Source organism: Tursiops truncatus, chromosome 2 (genome assembly GCF_011762595.2).
Source record: "Tursiops truncatus isolate mTurTru1 chromosome 2, mTurTru1.mat.Y, whole genome shotgun sequence".
Taxonomy (NCBI): Eukaryota; Metazoa; Chordata; class Mammalia; order Artiodactyla; family Delphinidae; genus Tursiops; species Tursiops truncatus.
Window position 1 is genome coordinate 134,785,907 of NC_047035.1, and position 21,384 is coordinate 134,807,290.

Below are 21,384 nucleotides of genomic sequence, written 5' to 3' on the forward strand. Positions count from 1 at the left end.
GTGGCACATATATACAATGCAATATTACTCAGCCATAAAAAGAAACAAAATTGAGCTATTTGTAAGGAGGTGGATGCACCTAGAGACTGTCACACAGAGTAAAGTAAGTCAGAAAGAGAAAGACAAATACTGTATGCTAACACATATATATGGAATTTAAGGAAAAAAATGTCATGAAGAACTTAGGGGTAAGACAGGAATAAAGACACAGACCTACTAGAGAATGGACTTGAGGATATGGGGAGGGGGAAGGGGAAGCTGTGACAAAGTGAGAGAGAGGCATGGACATATATACACTACCAAATGTAAGGTAGATAGCTAGTGGGAAGTAGCCACATAGCACAGGGAGATCAGCTAGGTGCTTTATGACCACCTGGAGGGGTGGGATAGGGAGGGTGGGAGGGAGGGAGATGCAAGAGGGAAGAGATATGGGAACATATGTATATGTATAACTGATTCACTTTGTTATAAAGCAGAAACTAACACACCATTGTAAAGCAATTATATTCCAATAAAGATGTAAAAAGAAATAATAATGAATAAAATAAAATAAAATTACAAGCAAAAAATAAAATAGAATAAAAACAAAAAATAAAAATGAAAAGACAACCCACAGAATGGGAGAAAATACTTGCAAACGATGCAACTGACAGGGATTAATCTCCAAAATATACAAACAGCATATGCTGTTCTGTATCCAAAAAACAAACAACCCAATAAAAAAGATGGGCAGAAGATCTAAATAGACGTTTCTCCAAAGAAGACATATGGATGGCCAAAAAGCACATGGAAAGATGCCCAACATCGCTAATTATTAGAGAAATGCAAATCAAAACTGCAGTGATGTATTACCTCACACCAGTCAGGATGGCCATCCTCAAAATGTCTACAAACAATAAATGCTGGAGAGGGTGTGGAGAAAAGGGAACCCTCCTACATTTTAGTGGGAATGTAAATTGATACAGCCACTATGGAGAACAGTATGGAGGTTCCTTAAAAAACTAAAAATAGAACTACCAAATGATCCTGCAATCCCACTATTGGGCATATATAAGGAGAAAACCATAATTCGAAAAGATACATGCACCCCAATGTTCACTGCAGCACTATTTACAACAGCCAAGATACAGAAGCAAACTAACTGTCCATCAACAGAGGAATAGATAAAGAAGATGTGGTACATACCTATAACGGAATATTACTCAGCCATAAAAAAGAAGGAAATAATGCCATTTGCAGCAACATGGATGGACCTAGTGATTATCATACTAAGTGAAGTCAGACAAAGACAAATATATGATATCACTTATATGTGCAATCTTTAAAAAATGATACAAATGAACTTATTTACAAAACAGAAACAGACTTACAGATATCGAAAACAAACTCATGGTTATCAAAAGGGAAACGTTGTGGGGGGGTAATGGTAAATTAGGAGCTTGGGATGAACATATACACACTACATATAAGACAAATAACCAACGAGGACCTACTGTACAGCACAGGGAAGTCTACTCAATATTCTGTGATAACCTATATAAGAAAAGAATCTGAAGAAGACTGAATATATGTGTACGTCTAATTGAATCGCTTTGCTATACACCTGAAACTAACACAACATTGTAAATCAACTATACTCCAATATAATATATATATAGTTTTAAAATTGCAAAAAGGGACTTCCCTGGTGGCACAGTGGTTAAGAATCTGCCTGCCAATGAAGGGGACATGGGTTCGAGCCCTGGTCCGGGAAGATCCCACATGCTGCAGAGTAACCAAGCCCATGCGCCACAAGTACTGAAGCCCACGCTCCTAGAGCCCGTGTTCCACAAGAGAAGTCACCGCAATGAGAAGCCCGCGCACTGCAACGAAGACCCAACATAGCCAAAAATAATTTATTTAAAAACATAATAATAAAATAAAATTGCAAAAAAAAAGCACCAAATAGCAAGGTGCCCAGCTCACCTTTCATCCTCCTTGGAAAGTTAGCCAAATACATAAGTAAACAAACTAGCCAAGAGGCAAGACCTTCAGAAGAAAACTTGCCAAGCTCTCTGAAGATTCCAGTGACTAAGATCTAAAGACCTCCACTCTCAGAGAAAAAGGCATCAGAGGCAATCAAAGCTGCATTTTGGGGGTCACTCTCTGGGAGGCCCAGCTCTGTCCTGCAGCGCTAACGCCCTCCCCCACTTCCACCCCCAGCCAGGAGTTAGCAATTTTCTAAATGAGTGTGTCAACTCCATCACTCTTTGCTGGTGGCCAGAGGGAGCCGGAAAATCCCAGGGCCCAGCTGAGGGGTTGCAGGTAATGTGGTTCTGACTCGCTCATCCACCAGAAGCTTCCCGAACAATTCCTACGTGCCAGGCAGGGAGACAGTGATGCACAGAGACAGAGTTCCTGCCCCCATGGACCTGCACTCTGTGGTTGGCGGTATGGAAGGGGGCAGACAGACCAGCGATAAGCAACCAAACCAGTGAACAGGACACTTTCCCTTCCTGGGAGTTCTATGAAGAAAATAAAATGGCAATGGGCCACAGAGGGACAAGACGACGGTGGGCTCATTTAGGTCCCTGTGAAGAGGGGACACGTGGGATGAAACTTAAGTGATGAGCGGAGCCCAGATGTGATGGCAGGGAAAGGAGGGTTCAGGCAGAGAAGCAGCAGGTGCAAAGGCTGGGTGGAAACCATCGGCCCTTCAGGGAAGAGAAAGGCCAGGGACAGGCAGGGGCGCTATCACACAGGGCCAGTGGCATGTGAACCCTGGGGCCAATCGTGTAAGTGAAGAATTTGCCTTGGACATTCCAACTGCAGCAGGTGGACCCCAGCCCGCAGAGGGGAGGGGCAGCAAGAATTTTGAATCTGTATCTCCCAGGGGGCTCTGCCCCAGCTGCACTGACACACCTGTGACAAGGCAGCCCCGGGGAAACTCACAGCTCCTCAACGCCAGTGCACAGGAACAGGGCCCCTGAAGACAGCTCAGCCCTTACTGGTGACCCTGAGAAAGTTAATTCACCTCTCTGGGCTATTTTTCTCAATCATAAAGTGATGACGAAAACAGCTGCTACTTTATAGGTTTGTTTGAGACTTAAATGAGGCCGTGGATGACAAGCATATGGGACGGCCTGGCCCTCTCCTGCTTACTTGGTCAGCTGTTTTATTATTGTTGCTGTTGTCATTACCACCGTCACTGAATAAAGGACACAGCAGACATTACCCCAACCTCCACTTTGAATAAGGGGATTTTCACTGTCTACTCTAATCATTTTTAAGTTATTTGATTTTTTTTAAATGAGTATGTAATATTTTTATAGTCAGGAAAAACACTAAAGGTTTTCTTCAAGCCTGCTGGATCTGGGTTACTCCAGAACTGTGATAATGAAGGATTCCAACACTATCAGATATCAGGGCTATGCAGGGCGGCGTGCTGCAACAAGGTTCCCAGGAGCGGGGTTCCAAGAGGACGCCCCGTGATACTGCAGCTCAAATCCCCACCCTGCCCAAGTCTGGGGGACACACACACCTCGGGGAGCCCACGGGGTGCAGGGGCAGCCATCCGTCCAATTTTCAAGTGGAAAACAAACTAAGCACCGTATGAAGCAGACAAATCTAATTGTTAAGTGAAAGTAAAATCAGTATGACCACTGTAACTGAATCAGAGCCACAGATCATTCTAGATACAAGTGAATTATCAGACAATGGGTCCTTTTCCTAGATGCTTCTACCTTCCAATGGCCCTTTTTTTAAAAAGAAAACAAAAAACAACTTCATATATATTTATTCAGAAGTCGTATTACCTGAATTTTTATTGAAAATCCAACAGGTTAAAACTGTTTATATTTTTTACTATGTATTTATTTATTTTGATCTTGTTTTTCAGCTTTTGATTTTGAAAGACTTCAAATCCGCAGCAAAGTCGCGGGAATTGGGTAACGCACGCCTCCTGCTCTCCCGTGGTTAGCCTGCTGGATGCTACTCCACCCTATCCCAGCCCCCAGCCTCACCCCATCCCTGCCTCACTGCAAGCCCGGGCCCTCCTGCAGGCGAATGTGCTGGCCATGCGGGTGGTGGTTCTAGAATGGAGTGAGGTTCAGGGAAGGGGTGACGGTGTCTGCTTCATCCCCTGCTTGGTAATAAATGGGGTTCTCTTCAGGCAGTGCCAGAATGTCCCACGAAGGGTGGAGCCCACCCCTGAGCTCACCCCCTCTGGACAGAAGCCCAAGCCTTCCACACCCTCTGACAAGGCACAGTGTGAGACAGCCCAGTTCCCACCTGCTGTCCTGAGGGCGTGAGCAACAGTGCAACTGTACCCTCTCAAAAGGGTCACGCACACTCACACACACAGTCCCAGGTGGGCACTGAATCCTACACATGGCCCAACTTCCTGCACCCGAAGCCAGGAAGGGGAACGTGGTCCCAGCAGACCCCGAGGGGCAGGCAAATGCCTCGGTGCCTTCTCCATGCGCTCCAGCCTTTTTACTCAACGCACACGAATGTTAGGCACACTCGAGGAAGGGCAGCCACTTTAGCTCCTGTGAGTGATAGCCAGGTCTCAGGCTGCCAGCAGCCTCTGGTCAACGGGGAGCCAGAGCTGTTATTCCGAGTTGATAGATGCTATGGGGATGGATGCCAGCTCTGCCGGAGTGGGCGGGCCACTTCTAGAGGAAGGGTCTGGGTGGTGCACTGCCCTGGCCTTTCCCAGGCAACAGGCTCTGCCTTCCCAGAAAAGGCAGAGGACAGGGGTAAGGGCTCAAGGCCTGTGAAACTCTGCTGTAGGAAGAAGCAACACCTGCTGCAAAGAATCAACAGGGAATTCTGGTTGGGAAGGGAGCCACATGGAGCACATGACTACCATGTATCCATACTGTGCTGGGCATCTTACATGGAAGATTTCATCCTCACAACCAAGCCTGACAAGGTTATGACTCTAATGTTTTAATCAAGATGAGCTAGGTTGTGCTGCAGCAACAAACACCCCCGAATCTCGGTGGCTTTGAGGACAGAGACATTTCGCTCTTATGCTACATGCGCTGTGGGTTAGTTGGTGGTTGAGGGGGGAGGGGAGGAGAGCATACTCTTCTCATCACTGTCACTCCCAGGGACCCAGATGACAGAGTAGTCGCCATGTCACCAGTCACCATGCCAATGGGAAAATAGAGAACGCTCTGGAAAGTGGCACTGCCAATTCGGTGCTTGGCCTTAGAAAGACGCACATCACTTCTGTCCCCATCTCATTAGCTAAAACGAGTCACGTAGCTTCGTTCACCGGGACAGCACCAGAGGTGCAAGCCTGCCATATGCCCTATTAGTTTTGTAATTTACAGATAAGAAAACAGCAGCTCAGAGATGAATGGTAATGACAACAGTACTACTACCAATAAGTCATAGTGACTGAGCACTTACTATATACTAGGCACTGGTCTGAGTGCTTTTTTCAGGCTGGGACACCGGGCAGGGATATGTGGGAATGACTCCCTGTAATGACTGCCCAGCCATAGGCCCAGCCCAGCAGATGCAGCCACGGATGGTTGACGCCCCCTTTTCTGCCCAGGACCACCTCTTCTGAGTGTGAGCTCCACGAACCAAGTGAGATAGGCCAACAGGCATACCCAGGAGCTCAGTCATTTTTACTGAGAAGAGAACACAAAGGTGAAGGCACGACACAAAAGACGACAAATCCCCAGGAATCACAGCCCCGACACAGACGTCCTCATGGGGGCTGAGGGGGTCAGGAGGTGGTGGGCAGAAACACTGTCCTAAGGAGGCAAAAACTGGTTCTTGGAAGACAGAAAAAAATCTTACTTGTTTTAGGTACAAAGCACAGACATACAGACAGACAGACTTAGAGCGTATCTGGTATTAAAATTTATGGCGGGGAAGGGGGTTGAGTGCAATTAGGAATAAAAGGTCCAAAAACGTTTGTGGGGGGAAGTGATAAGGTTGAGAGGCACTGCAAACACAATGACTATTTTCACTTTGGCTTATTATTTTCTGCTTTTATCCCAAAACAAACATTTTACATTGTTGCAACTACAGAACACACTTTCACATTGTTTCTACCATTCACAGAGTTTGCATGCTCCTATCCTTCATTCACCACTGAACACAGATTGATCAGGGGTCTCCTGCATGCAGACACTGGGATGAACCGGTTGGTTTATCCCAGCATCTCTGGGGTTGTCAGCTGTAATTTTTAATGTCTGTGAAGTATATAAGCACCATGACTTACTAATTCATTCATCCACAATTTTGCATTTGTATCCAATGAACAAATAACGTCTTTGCTGTGGTGTATTATGAATCACTGTATTCTCTTGAGATAAAAATCTTTGGAGAAGAATTACAGATGTGTGACGTCATACTGTCATAGAAGCTCTGGTTACCATGCTTAACGAAACCACCGCTGCAACAAAGAGGCTTCTTTCAGCTAAGGGAGGAGTGGCTCAGATGCCTCCAAATTCGGCAGGGAAGGGCCGAGAGAAGCTGCCACCTGGCTTCCACTGCCGCATCCTGCTGCCCCTCAGCTCAGTGGGGCCGCCTGGACTGTCTCTGGCCCCCGAGGCTGGGGGTCTGCAAGCCCAGCTATTGCTGCAGACGGGAGTGGGGCCAATGAAATGGACATCCCTGGTCTAACCACAGAGGGGACAAAGCACTTGGTGCTCAGGTTCGCCCATCTGTTGAGATCACTTGTTTCCTTTCATTTATCCAGAGCGAGACAGAGAGAAATAAGCAGGGGCAGAGAACAGCCCCCGTACAAAGCAAACACCGCCTCCTGGTCCTGGGTTCCTCCCTCTTCAGCAGGACTGGCCGGGCCCCTGGCAAACAGAGGGAGGCTGGGGGCCTGGAGGGAGGCTGTCTCTCTTCCTGTCTGGTCCCCTGAAAGAGTCACAGAGGCCCACAGATGGAGTCATTAAAAGCACTGTGGCCTAGATATCACTTTCAGTGAGCCACCTGGAGTGACAGCCTGGGAGGAAAATGCACACGCAGAACAGGACAGAAGGAAAAAAAAAAAAAAAAGTCAAGCACCAGCTACTTGTTCGTGGATTTCTTTCTCCCTGTGCTCTAGAAGCTTCGTTCTACTCCAGGCTGCCAGGGCTGCTGTCGAACCAGAATGGGAATGTGCGTCAATTGCTAAAGCCCAAGACACAGCTCTGTTTCTCCCCTCCCATGGAGAGGGAGGAGGGCAGGGGAGTGTAGCTGGAGAGCACTTTGGTAAGATCTTTCAAAATGACAAAAGCCCTCTGCCCCAGCCTCTCCACGCCCAGGAATCCTGCCCTCCATCACACTTGCACGCTCTTGGCTGCAAGCAAAAGGCTGGAAACAGGCTCAATGTTCACAGGCAAGAGGCCCAGTTAAAGAAATGGTGGTTCATTCATACAATGGAGTACTACAGAACTATATATATAAAAAAATAAGCAACTGGCTTTCTCTGCTAAAACGAGAAGTGCTATGAATAGGATGCCATCTCTTACATCTGTTAAAAACCGACTACCTAGTCATACACATAGACACGTAATACACACACACATGCACCTGCTGGGGTTGCAGACTGTCTCTGGTAGGTTGGGTGAGAAATGGGTTGATAGCCACCACTGGAGAGGAGGGTGGGGAGGCTGTCCCCACCGCACACACCCCTGAACCTGCCGGACACTGTGCCAGATGCAGGGTCACTTTTTTGTTTTTGGTGGGGGGGTGGGTCATGCCACACAGCATGTGGGATCTTAGTTCCCTAGCCAGGGGTCGAACCTGTGCCCCGTGCAGTGCTGAGTCCTAACCACTGGACCACCAGGGAAGTCCCGGAGTCACTTTTTTTCGAACCTGGCTGTGAACGAGCTTTTGCATCAGGCCCTGCACGTGCCTTCTTTCATTTCATCCTTACGGCACCTCTTTGAGGCGTCACGGTCCCTATTGTACAGGTGGGCAAACTGAGGCTCAGAGAAGGTAAGAAACGCGCACACATCCTCAGTATTCAAAGTTGTTTTGCTCCAAAGTCCCTGCTCGAAAGGCATAACGTGGGCTGTTTAGAAAGAACCACCTTCCTGGCTGCAAACGCCGTGTGTGCCTGAACAGGAGATGCTGTTTTTAATGAAAAACACTTGATTTCCCAAGTGCCTCCCTGCCACTTAGCAAACCTGAGTCTGCCTTCCTGGGCCTCAGGAAAGGAGGAAGTGTGTGGAAGTGTGCCTCCCCGCCTGCCAGGCCCCATGCCACCCTGAAGAGCTCGCACTACGTCCAACGGCTCGTAACTTGAGGACACAGACCAGGCCTGCATTACAAGCTCTCTCTCAGGCGCCTGCCTTCCTCCCTGCCTGGGGAACAGGGAGGTCGGTCTGGCACCTCCCTGCTTGCTGGCACTGCCACCTCTATACTGCGAGGCCTGTGCTGGGTATTCAAATGCTCAGTGCCTCGGTTTCCACATTTGTAAAATGGACGTGAAAATAGTCACACCAACCTCGCAGGATTGCCAAGGGACTAAAAGGGGAAAACAGATGAACAGAGCTGGGTTCAGGGCCCACACCCAGGCCCCAGCTTGCAAGGGCTTTGCCTAGCACTCCTGTTCTCAAATGGTTTGGTCTCAGGATCTTTTTACAATTTGAAAATGATTGAGGACCCTAAGGGGCTTCTGTTACATGGTTTAACCTACTGAAATTTATCACAGACAAAATTAAAACTGAGACAAAATTGAAATGTATACTAGTTACCTGAAGAACAATAATAAACTCATTATATGTTAGCATAAGTAACAGTTGTTTTTCATAAATCTAGTTTCAAAAAAAAAATTTATTTTATTGAGAATAGTGGCCAGACTCTCTAACTGCTTCTGCATTCAATTTGTTGTAAAATGTCGTGTTTTTTTTTTAATTGAAGTATAGCTGATTTACAATATTGTGTTAGTTTCAGGTGTACGGCAAAGTGATTGTTATATATATATTTTTAGATTACTTTCCATCATAGGTTATTACAAGATCCTGAATACAGTTCCCAGTGCTATACAGTAAATCCTTAATGCTTACCTATTTTATATATAGTAGTGTGTAAGTGTTAATCCCATACTCCTAAACATTGTAAAATGTTTTCATTGTGAAGACTAGAAGAAAATCCAGCCTCATACAGACAGGGAGTTGGAAAAGGGAACAGATTTTAAGAGCCTTTACAGATCATTTTGGATATTCCTCTTTGACAAAACACTAAGACTTGTCAAGCACTAGTTTCTTAAAGATTAGCTGCAGTGTGGGACCTGAGCCCGTGTGGTGCCCTTGTGTACTCCATGACCTGCCCGTCTCCTGGTCTGTCTTGCACTCTGGCTCACTTACACATGCATGATTTAGTAACTTCATGCAATGGTCATCTGGAAAACATTGGGTCACGGGGTTATGCACTTGGAGGGAATGGGAAAAAGGGAAAAAGGCAAATAAAAAGGCAAATAATATCTGGGTGTTACTATGAAAACAGTTTTGACCCCCATGGACCGCGAAAAAATCCCAGGGACCGTCCAGGACCACACAGTGAGAACAGTGGGTCAGCAAAACTTCCTCATCCTCCACACATTAACCATGTTTTTTTTAAAAGTACTCGAAAAAGAAACTGCCATGGAAAGTGAAGGGCAGTGAGAGTGGAATCACCTGCCCGGAGGGTCTCGGCCCCTCCCCAGCTTGCATGGACATGTGGGCACAGGAGCTGGCGCCCTCTGATCCCCGCTGGCCGGCCTCCCCTCGAAGAACCCAGCCTGCTCTGCGCCTCCCTCCATCACCAGATGCTTTCTTCTCACCACAGGACCCCTCATTTTCCCCCAAATAACAGACCTTGGTGGTTTGCAGAGGGCGCCTGAAACGGCAAACTACAGGGGGCACGCATGGGCTGCTGCCCTTGGGCTTTGCAGTTGATGATTCTTGGTCTCTTGAAATTACATATGTAACGTGTATTTATAGCCAAATACATGGGTGCCCAGAAACTGCAACTCATTCATACATACATTTTTAGCATATCGTTCGGCCACCAAGTTCCATTAAATCCTCCTTCCTGGGTCCCTTGTGTGGCTAGTCCTGCGTCAGAAACAAGGTGAGGACTTCACAGCTGCGGAATGGGCTATGAACAGGCCCTGTCCCCAGTCTCTCCCACTCCAGGCAATCCGGTCTTCACTTTTGACCACCATTCTCTCCTGCTCAAAAGCTTCAAGGAGGCTTGGACATCCAAGTCTTGTGCAACCTGGTCCCCAGCCCCTCTCCCCCACCACTCGCTGGGGCACATGCCGGACTTTCCAGCTCTCCCATCCCCACTCCCTCTCTCCATAAGCCCTCTCTTTTCACGCTCACACCCTCCCCTGGACTTGACATCTGTCTGGCGTGTACAGGGCCTCGTACATAGTAGATACTGAAAAAATTAACCTGACAAGGAATTTCTGAGCACCTACCATGTGCTGGGTCCTGTGCTATGCACCAGGAACATGGCAGAGAGTAAAGAGAACATTTTTGTCTTGTCTCCTACAATTAACATTCTAATACCCGTTGGCCCTTTGCTGCGGTGCTGTGAGGGTTCTTCTCTAGTCCAGCATTATTTATTTCTTCAGGGCATTGGGTACTCTGCCTTTATTTCTATTTTGACTCATCGAGGACACTATTCTGTGTCATCTTTGCTGCCTGGAATACATTAGATCGATAATATTGCTGAATGGGAAGTAGATTAACCACAAATACCCACTGGAATAAGAATCAAAAAGATCCACATGAGAGGTCCTCAGTGTCTGCTGTGTTAACCTGCAATATGATTGGTATGTTTCATATTTAAGTATTTTAAATGCTGGATGGGAAAGAGCAACCCTCATCCCTGTCCTACACGATATTCTGCATATCACAGTAATCAAACTGGAGATGCTGGCCTCGAGCACCCTGAGGGGGTGGTTAGGCGCTAAGGTCCTGGTCTCAAATCCCAGCACTGCTGTTTCTACCTGTATGACTGGCCCAAGGTACTTATATTCTCTGAGCCTCAGTTTTACTCATCTGGAAAATGGGGCGGGTGGAATAAGTGTCAATGTGCTATCCTGAGAATTAAATGAGAAGGTCCATGTAAAGAGCCCAGTACAGTGGGACACACAAAATTCACTCTATTCATGAGACCTGCTGTTATCAATACTGTTGCTGTTGTAGCCCCTGTTGGCACAAGCTCTTGGCAGGAAAATTCAAGGATGGCACCCTGATCTCCACCCCTGGTCTTACTCCTGTGACCATGTTACCTACATAGCAAAGAGATTTGCAGATATAATTAATGATGTTACTAACTAATCAGGTGGCCTTAAAATAGGGAGATGCTCTGAGTGGGCCTGACTTAATCACATGAGCTCTTTAAAGCGGAGTTTTCTTCAGCTGATTGCAGAAGTTGATGTCAGAGATCTGAAGCAGGAAAGGATCTGACACTCCACTGCTGCTCAGAGATGGGGTATCTGGCATGGAATGCAGCAACCTGTAGGAGCCAAGATCAGCACCTAGCTGACAGCCAGGGAGGAGAGAGGGACCTCAGTCCTACAACCACCAAGAACTTGATTCTCCCAACAACCTGAATGAGTCTGGAAGCAGATTCTCCCCCAGAGCCTCAGGATAAGAGTCCAGTCCAGCTGGTACTTGACCTTGGACTTGTGACAGCCTAGGCAGAGAACCCAGTTGAGCCAGCCCAGGTTTCTGACCTACAGAACTGTGAGCTAATAAATAGGTATTGTTTAAGGCACTAAGTTAGTGGTGATCCGTTAGGCCACAACAGAAGCTAATGTAAGCCCTGCTTGGCCTCTGGCCATAAGGCATATAAATTAAAAACATACCAGGTGCTTGTCCAAAGGGTTCAGGGATAGCACTTTCTGCATCCTTAATGCTGCATGGGTGATGCTCTAGGGCGGGGTCTGTCTGATCCATCTCTACCTCTAGCACTTAGCAGTGTGGCTATCACACCGTAGGGTCTCAATAATTTCATTTAACAAAATTTCAGCTTCCTGAGCAGTCTGGAACAGAATGGCTTACAGCTCCCCAGATTGGCTTCATAATCTCATGACCAGCCAATCATAACGTGTTCAGGTGCACTAACCTGGATAAATCCCAGCAAAGTCCTCTGTTCTGCCTAGAGGAAAACTATATAGACACTGCAAGCAGTTCACAGGAAGCCACCCAGCACCCAGGGTAGGGATGTGTCCACGTGCAAATGAGTCTTGCTTTACACACCCACCGACACCACCATCATCCCTGCCTTGGCCTGTGGCAGCCTCCCAGGGATCAGCTGGCCAGCCAAACCCTGACATTTTGCTTGTAATTGTACCTTCCTGTAAAAAGTCCTAGTTGGAGCAGTAAAAATAGCAGCTGCAACTTCCTGCAACACAGACAGACCAGTCGATCCTGGTGCCTGAAACAAAACCTGGCGACTCGACCTCACTCTGACTCCACAAACCCCTGCAGGCTGGGCTGGGGGTGGCAGTGGGGTGGGACCCAGTCTGCCCCTGCCCTCACGGACTGCCCTCGAGCCAGCTCCTGAGTGAGATGCTCCCCTCACTCCCTTCATGAAAAACCCAGCCCTCAGAACGATGGGATGCCTAACAAATGCAAAGATGTGCAAGGTCTCAGCCTTCTCTCCTCCCGCCCACCGGCTGCAGAGGTACCAAGGCAGGATGCCTCCCGACCAAAGCCCTCTGTCCACCTGCTTGTTCGTTCGCTGCTATCACCGCCCCCCGCCCCGTGTCTGTCCACCTTCCTGTCTGTGGCCTAGTCCCCCCCAGCTCCCCACAGCTGTCCCAACCAGGTCAGGCTGGTGGGGATAACAGAAGCCTCCACCAGGGCTTAGGTCCCAGGCGGCAGCAGGGCAATCGCAGCCAAGTCTGGATGCTGCTCCCCAAGGTGTGGACCCGCTGTGTGAGAGCCCACTTGGGAAAGGACAGGAGAGCCCAGCTATATATACCCCAGGCACCTGAATCCCAGCAGTGATGAATTCCTCCGGGGCCCAGCCCGCTCCCTGGCTCCTGCATCATGGGGCCTGAGGCCGTCCAGGGACCACATGGGCCTGGTTTTCCTTGGCCCTGATCCCACCTTTCCTTTATCAATGCCCACAGCTTCCCCTCCTTCTGTCTCCAAATCAAGTACAAGGGCCCTTTTGTGAATCTTTTGCTTATCTTAAAGCCTCCTGTTACAAGAAAACAGACAAGGACCCCCAAAGTAACAAACATGGAAATACACAAAGTTCTAGGAGCCCCAGCCTTTGGTCTCTACCAACAGATAAATGGGGGATCAAGTCTGTGGTGACCAGTGCCCCTTTCTGAGCCTGTCCCTAGACCAGCTAGAGAACCAGCTAGAGAACTTTCTCTGCCCTCCTGGCTCATTTATTTGACTCGGCTTGGTGAGGCCCTCCCCATCTCAGGGATGCAAGGCAGACGTCCCACCTAAAGCCAGCCTAGTCCCTCCCCTGGACACACTGGCTGTTTAGAAACACTCACATCCATTCAAATGTTCCAGGCTCCAGACATCTGCCTTTCACTAGTAAAACCCATGATGTCTGCAGAGCTTTTCAGCATAAAATGAACTTTCAGGAATGTTTTCCCATGCCCAAAACGCAGCAGCCTGGCAGGGGGCAGGGCGGGGATTAAAAGGACCTCATTTCACAGATGAGTACACAGGGCAAAGGCTTCGCTGAGTCCCCAGCCGCGGTCAGACCAGCGAGAGGCAGCACTCGCTAAACCTTGATCCTCTGGGAAAAACAACGATGGATTACAATAAAAAGAGAAAGCCTGAATAAACTGGATCACTTTTTTTTTTTTTTTTAAGGAATAATGAGATCCTTTTCCCCCATCACAGTAGCTAAAAGGGGAAATGTGGATAATAACAAGCGTGGTGAGGACGTGGGGAAGTGGGCTCCCAGACACCATCAATGGGAGAGAAAACTGGCTTACTAGTCTTCGCAAACAGCACTTGGTTTTGACAATGAAAATTTAAAGACCAGAAAGACGTATGATCAAGGATGTGCATGACTTCATGGATTGTATGGGGGGAAGAAAAATCAGACACAACCAAAATGTCTCCTGTTAGGAGACTGTGAGCTGAAAGATGGTGGCCTGGCCACACCATGGAATACTACACTGCTGTGAAAAGAGAAAGAGATTCACCACACAGTAAGTGATAGACACTGTACTGAGTGTGATCCAAATTACATAAGCACAAAATCTGTATATGAAAAGGGGGACGAGAACAGTATGCCCCAAACTGCTGACAGATACCAAGGATGGGGCCACTTTCATACCATGCTCCGTTTCTTCTTATATTGTTTGTTTATAAAGGGAACCTACTGATGTATGATTGAAATTAAAGACAATAAAACAACTTAAAAGGAACATGTTTTCCTCAGGCTCCCTACGCATCAGAAGATTCCAGGATGGAATGGCTGCAGCCTATCTCTGGGTCTCGTCTCAACCCCCTCCCCAGCCCACAATGTTCCCAGCCTGTGCACTTGCTGGGCAACCCCTTCCTCAGATCTTCCCACAGCTGCCTCTTGCCGTGTTGGAGGTCTCGGCTCAAATGTCACCAGCCCAGAGCCCCCTCGTCTAAGCAGATGCCCCACCTTGAGGACACTTTTCCTCACACCTCCCCGTCCGCTTTCTGCAGCCCAACCGCAGCTCTATTTATTTTATCCATCTGTGGTCTGCCTCCCCCAGTTGAATGGGGGCCCCAGGATGGTGGGGACCTTGCCTTGTTCTCTGCTGCATCGCAGATCCTGGCAGAAAAACAGACGGCAAAAAACATTCGTTGGGCACATTAGGAATTGAGACACAAACGACAGTCCATTTCCTCACATGTCCAATGGCTCTGGCCACGCCACTCACAGCCTAGTGCTGACCCCTAACCACCTGACTACTTGTCTGTCTCCCAGGCCAGAAGCCGAGCTTGCAAGTACAGACCCTCTTTGAACCTGACTTTCCCTTCCCAGTTTCTTGTCCAGGGTGAGCCATTCAGAAGGTGCTGAATAAATGTCTGTTGCCTGAATGGAGCTGTACGTCTCGCTCCCTCGGATTTCCAAAGCCGCAAATAATACAGGTGCTCACGGGTTAAGGGACTTGCTGCCCAGGGTCTCGCAAGCCCAGCTGGGATGCAGCAGAACTTGAACTCTGGATGCAGGATGCAATCGCCATGGCTTTCTAGAAAAAGAGCTCCTCCGTCTCTTGGCCCTCACTCCTGACCAGACAGATCTGACCTGGCCAACTGCAAATCTGGCAGGCAGCTCATCCTGGGGTTTGAATGAGCCAAGCCTTCCTTATCTTAATTAGGAAATTAATTCCTTTCAGCCTAGATTGATCTGTGGTCAGCCTCTCCCTGGGGGCCCAACAGGAGCAGGCAGAAAATAAGCAAGTCTGAGTTTGAGTTTTCATCCTATCCCCACATCCTACTCTGACCGGAGGGCGGCTGACAGTCCAAGGTGACTTCCTGGCAGACAGAGGTGGGTGGGGAGCGACAAAGGGGTCCTCCCTTCGGCAGCCGCAGACACAGTTCTCCCACGGCCCTGCTCAGCCCCCGCCTACCGCCTCCTCGCAGGAGGAGCCATCAGACTGGTCTTGCAGGCGCCTCCTTGGCAAAGTGCTGCGTGCAGAAGGCAGGGAGCCTGGCGTCCTCCTCTGTCTCCCTGGGCTCCCTCAAGATCCCTCTTGCCCCCTAGGAAGTCTTTGTCCGTCTCTCCTTTCAGAGGTGGCCCTAGGCTCTATGCCCAGGGGACACTCCGCAGGCGAGGTCTCACCCCATCTGTTCCAGGCTGGGTGGGGGGTGTCAATTTAAGTGCTCCCACACCTGCTGCCCTTCACACCTGGGCCCCAAACTCCAAGGCAGTGGACAGAGGCAGGGGAGTTACCGGGAAAGTCTGACTCAGTTTCCACTCACCAAGAAAGGAAAGGAAATGGGGCGCCTGCCTACTACACCACTTTCATTCTACAGGTGGAAAAATGAGGGCCCAGAGACGGAAGGTGACCTGCCCAAAGGCCAACCGCACCCATCAGAGGCGGAGCTGGAGCTAGGACGCCAGATTCCTGCCTTCTAATTCAGCCCCTCTGCACTCTACCGGTCACCTCTCCCTCTTCCTGCCCAAGAGAGCTATGCAAGTAACTCTAGCCTTATAAAACTACTTAATACCAGAGGACACAAGACCTTTTGAGATTTTACAGCAAGACATTTAGTAGAAGCATTGTACCGAAGAACATCCACCCATTTTACAGAAGAGCAAATCGAGGCCCATGGAGGTAAGGGGACCTACAGGAAGTCGTACAGCAGGTAGGGGCAGAGCAGGACTCCCAGACCCCCACTTAAGTGCTCTTTCTGCTGACACGGTCCAGGTGTGAGGGTCCCATCTGTGGGATAGCTGGTGAAGAGGTGCAGCTGGCCTTGGGCCTCAGTCACGCTGAAACAAGGTGGGGCCCAGAGAGCCTCATCTAAACTCTGTCCCAGAGGTGCAGGAGACCATCGTTGGGGGAGGGAATGGCTTGGGAGATTTTTATGTATTTGCAGAAAATACAGTGAAATTTCTCAACTAAGCTGGATTTCTGAGACTACAGAGCTGGCACTTTTAAAAACAGGTTAGTGAGCCACACACGCCTACCATTTTTCATCCAAAAGGTCACTGACAGGGCTGGGAAGGAAAGGTTTAGCAGTAAGAAAGAACAGCATCTACTGGCACCAGAGGGAGGGGGCAGGGTGGGTGCAGGTGGCTGGGACCCCAGGAGAGGGCTGACCACAGACACATAAGCAACATCTGAACCCGAGTCCAGTTCAAAGAGCCCATGCTCTTCCCCCCATCCCCCAACCTGGTGCTGAAGAGACTTAATAACAGGGAACCCTCCCATCCCTGAGCCCTCTCTCTGCCCTCCATCCCACAATCCCCCCTCCATGCTCCTAACAGCTAAGGGAACTGGAGTAAGTCTGGCAAGGTGAGTGCCTGAAGGTGACAGGTATCAGCTTTAGCTACATATTAGATTGGGGTGGGAGCAGTGCTGATCAGGGGCCAGATGGTCTACGAAAGGGGGTGGAAACTACAGGGTACGCTGGGCTGACTTCCATCACCTGGGGACAGACCCAGATTCCTAAGGGAAATGGCCTGCTGGGATGCTGTGAGTAAAAGCTGTGGATGCATACACTCTCCCCACCCCACCCCCCGCAGCTGTCCCAACTAAGTGTTTTCTGGCTGGGAAAATGCTTCAACAGCCCTGGTTGCCTAAGGCAATTCAATTATGAAATTTACCACATCAGATGAAAAGGAGCATCTCAATCAGCCAATTCATAAAAGAAGCATCTCAATCAGCCAATTCATTTGTGTCTGGCCACTCTGTTTTCTTGTGCCAGCTCTGCTAGGGCCCTCCGTTTTCAGGCCACACCCACACTGAGGGCTGGTACCGCGGCACTAAGGGCTCAGGCGATGGGTTGGTGTTTGGGGCTGGTGGGGTGGGGTCTCCCATGATCCCCTGAGCAGATCTGCTGTATCCAGAAGCCACCCATCTTCCTGGGGGACTCCTGGGCCAGACCACCACAGTCCCAGGTGAACCTTTCCATCACCTCCCACCTGCATGCTCTCTGCCCTCAACCTGCACCTGCCTGGAGGCTGGCAATGAAGTGGCCTCTGGGAGAAGTGTGAGTGGATGGGGGGAGGTGGTAGCCCACCACATGCCTTTCTCATCTTTACTTAATCAAGGCATCATCTCTCCAGGAAGCCTTCACCACCCGCGCACCTCCTGTGTCCCCTCAGCTCCCCTTGCTGCCTTTGTTACTGGGGTACTGTGCACACCTCGATGTGTCAGGGCCTCTAAGCCACACGCATGCCAGCACACCTGGTCCAGGAGCTCCCCGAAGGCAGGGTCCCAATCAAGCCCTTTCAAACCATGAATCAATTAATCGGTTAACGAATGAATGAACAAACCACCACTCCCTTTGACCACCTCCCCACCAACCGCGCCTCACGGTAATGGGATGGGAAGAACCAAGCCTGCTTTCGCTGCAGACCAGGAAGTCCAAGGCCCGGGTAATCGTCCTCTTTCTTCCTGCTCTCCTCTCCCACACTGAGCGCCCACAGGTTTAAGATGCTATTAAGGGGCATCAGGCTGCAGAAGCCACCTCTGAGGTGGAGTGTGCCAGTCGCCCGCGGCTCCTCTCTCTGCACCACATACATAAATCCGGCTGCAGCCTGAGCCCCGGGAGGAAGGTCTCTACCATTTCTCTCTACCTTCCTTTGAGTAACCTGCATGGAGTCACTTCCTGACAAAGGGAATGGCTCAAGACGGAGATAGCTGCCAGGCACAGAAGACTGATTCCATCATCCTCCAAAGGCACGGCTTGGGGACTCAAGGACCCCGTGTTAGAAGGATACCAAACCTGCCCCCGGTGGGGTGGACCTTGGGTCCTACTCCTCCCAGTCCCCAAATGCAAGCCTTCACCAACACCCCCTTAGCAATACTAACAGCACACCTGGGCTCAAAGAGCATCGGTTCCACCTGTGAATAGGCAGACTGAGGCCCAGGGTCCCAAAGGGCCTGAACCAAGTCAGAGTCACCAGAGTCTGGCCTGTGATCAGACTGTGGGGTTCCTGCCTCCTCTCCCCCTGGCAACTTCCCTCCCTCAGTCACGCCGCCAAAACCAGAGTGAAACTAAAAGGCCCAGACACCTGGCCTTCTCTGCCCTGACTCACCAGGGAGGGCCAAAGCTCAGGGAGCCTTCCCCCTGCCCAAAGCAACCCAGCAGGACCAAGAGTGGCTGCGTTAAACCTGCGGGGGACCTGGGTCGGCCCCCACCCCACTCCCTTTGTTAAAATCTCTATAAGGATTTCTCTGCTCAAAGACAGTGGAAATGAACTTTGGGCTCTTTGAAGCACCAGCACAAAAATGTCTGGTGCCCCTGGGGGCACAGAGTCCCAACCAGAAAGCTTCTCAAGCAACCACGAGGGAGAAAACGAGTAGGGGGCGTGCCCAAGTGCTGCGGGGTCCTGGAGCCAGGGCAAGATGGGGTGAACAGGACAGCCAGGGCCAGAGAAGGCTTGCTCTGGACCTGCTAGGGTGGCGGCCACCCTGGGGGGCAGGTGGGCAGGGCTTAGGACGGGTGACCATTCCTCTGCTGCTCCACAGCTCTCTAAACAGAGACAAGGGGCCCTGTCAGGTGGGACGTAAACGGCCGGGGCACAGGAGACTCCGGGCCGGGCTCGCGTGGACGACCTTTCCCTTGGTTAAAACCCTCGGCCCTCGCTCTGCACGAGGCAGGCAGCCATCTGGCCCTCGGCGTCAAGTGCGCGGGGACTTCGCCCGGCCCGCGGCGCAAAGCCGGACTGCTCACATCCTCAAAGACAGGCAGCCTCCACTTTCCAGGATCGATAGTAATTTTTTAAAAGAGAGTCTGCGGACTCAATGAATCAAGCACTCCCAGGGGAAAGAGTTGCAGCTCCCGCGCGCAACATCCATTTGCAAAACAATTCATTCTCTCGCTCAGAGCTTTCAGCAAATACCCTCGCCGGGTCCCCCGGCACTCGCGAGGAGGGAGGAACGGGGTTGGGGAGGAGACGGCTCTCTACAGACCTCCACTCCCCACCATTGTCCCCGACTCCAGCCCTCCGAGACCCCGAGGTGGCAGAGGCGGTTCCAGACAATCGAGCCCCGCTGTGCTGCTCGCGGGGCACACGGTCCCGCGAGGCTCACTCTGCCGGGGGCTCCCACGGCGGGGCGCGCAGGACCCGGCGCTCCCGATCCCGGCCCGGGGTGAGGGGTGGTGACAAGTGCCAAAGCCGGCGGCCGGGCGCGCGGCTAGACCGGCCCGAGGACGGCGCCCCCAGCCCAGCCCGGGTACTCACCACTCGGGGCGTCGCCACCCGCCGCGCTCAGAGGCCCCTAGCCGCCCGCGCGAGGCTCCGCAGCCCTCGCCGCCGCTGCTCCCCTCCCCCAGCTCGCAAAAGCCGCTGAGCGCGTTGCTACTGAGGTACAGCCGGGGCGCCGCCAACAAACTAGTTTCTCCGGCCTTCCCGCCCCGCCTCCCGGCCCGAAGCCAATCAGAGGCGGCGCCTCTGTGACGGATGGTCATCCGAACCCGTAGTTAAGCCAGCAAGAGGAGAAAGGGGTGGGCGCTGGGCTTCCCCAGCACCGCGAGTGGGGGGGGCAGGGAGAGAAAAAGGACTTCGACCAGATTCTTAAAGGAACAGGCCCCTGCCCTCCCCCGCGGCCGAAGTTTGCGAACAAAACCCGACTGTGTTCCAGAGCTTTCCGAAGGAGGGAGCTCTGTAGATTGCAAATGCGTCTTCTGTACCTGGTCTGCGGAGACACACCTTTCACCTAGTTGTGAAAGTGTTAAGGAAACCGTTTCTTTTTATTTGGAGCTCGTTTCAGTGTTTGGGATTTTCTTCAGCCACTGAACCCCATCTGTGCTTGGAATATGTATTTAGCTCTCCTACCAGTGTCATTTCTCACTAAGTTCCTTTGTAAGCCGACCTTCAAATATTAATTCATTCATTCATCCATTCATTAATTCACTCCACAAACATTTGCTGGATGCCTGAGCGATGGGCTAGTCTCAGAGAGGGGAAAATTATCTATAATTTCTCCTTCTTGCTTTCTGAGTTTGCATCTCATTCCACCACTTCAGGTTGCTGTATATCTAACTTCATCTATAACGTGGCAGGTAAAAAGTGCTCATCGGATTATCTGAGGGATTAAAGGAGACAAACTCCTATGACAAAGTAAGTGTGCAACAAAATGTCCTTTCTTTCCTCCCTCCCGCTGAAAATGGATAATTCAGGTAGGATACAAAAAGGATGCAAAAAGCCCTGGTAAAGTACAGAAAATGATAAGTGTTGTAAGAGCCAAGCATGGGGCGGGGAGAATTCCCAGGAAGCACAGTTCGCACTGATGGGAGGTGCAAGGAAGGTTATTGGGGAGGTGATTCGACTGCCCAAAAGATTTGGATGAGGTGTAGGATTTTGACTGGTGGAAACTGGAAAGGAGAGCCCATGGGTAGGAAGCTGTTTAGATTGGACAGAAGAGATTCCAGGCTTAAAAGTCTGTAAGATGACAGGGAAGACACTAGGCATTTTGGGGAGAAACAGCATGGTACAGAGGAAAGGGTTTGAATCCCAGCTCTACCCTCAAGAGCTGTTTAGGACTGGAGGCAGAGTGCTCAGGCTCTCTGGGTGTTGGATTCTTACTGGTGAAAGGAAGATTCTAGAACCTATTTTGCAGGGTTATTGATAGATAGATAAGATAGATAGATAGATAGATAAGAGCACGCATGTAATGGGCCTGGTACCTAATAATTGCTCAATATAGATTTGTGCCTCCATTTGGCCTAGATCTGGAGATGGGTAAGACACGAAGTTTCTGTTAGTCAAGAGCACTCTTGGTCAGAGGTAAGAAGCTAGCCAAGT

The 21,384-nt window shown here is 50.2% G+C and overlaps 1 protein-coding gene across 1 annotated transcript in view; it reads right to left on the reverse strand.

Annotated features, from left to right (window-relative positions):
- Positions 1 to 19,977, reverse strand: part of KLHL25 (kelch like family member 25) — a 55,535-nt gene extending 35,558 nt beyond the window's left edge. Inside the window, exon 1 of the mRNA XM_019945918.3 lies at positions 19,822 to 19,977. The gene's annotated coding sequence lies outside the window, so the exon portion shown is untranslated. The remainder of the gene's footprint in view (positions 1 to 19,821) is intronic.
- Between the last annotated feature and the right edge of the window lie 1,407 nt (positions 19,978 to 21,384).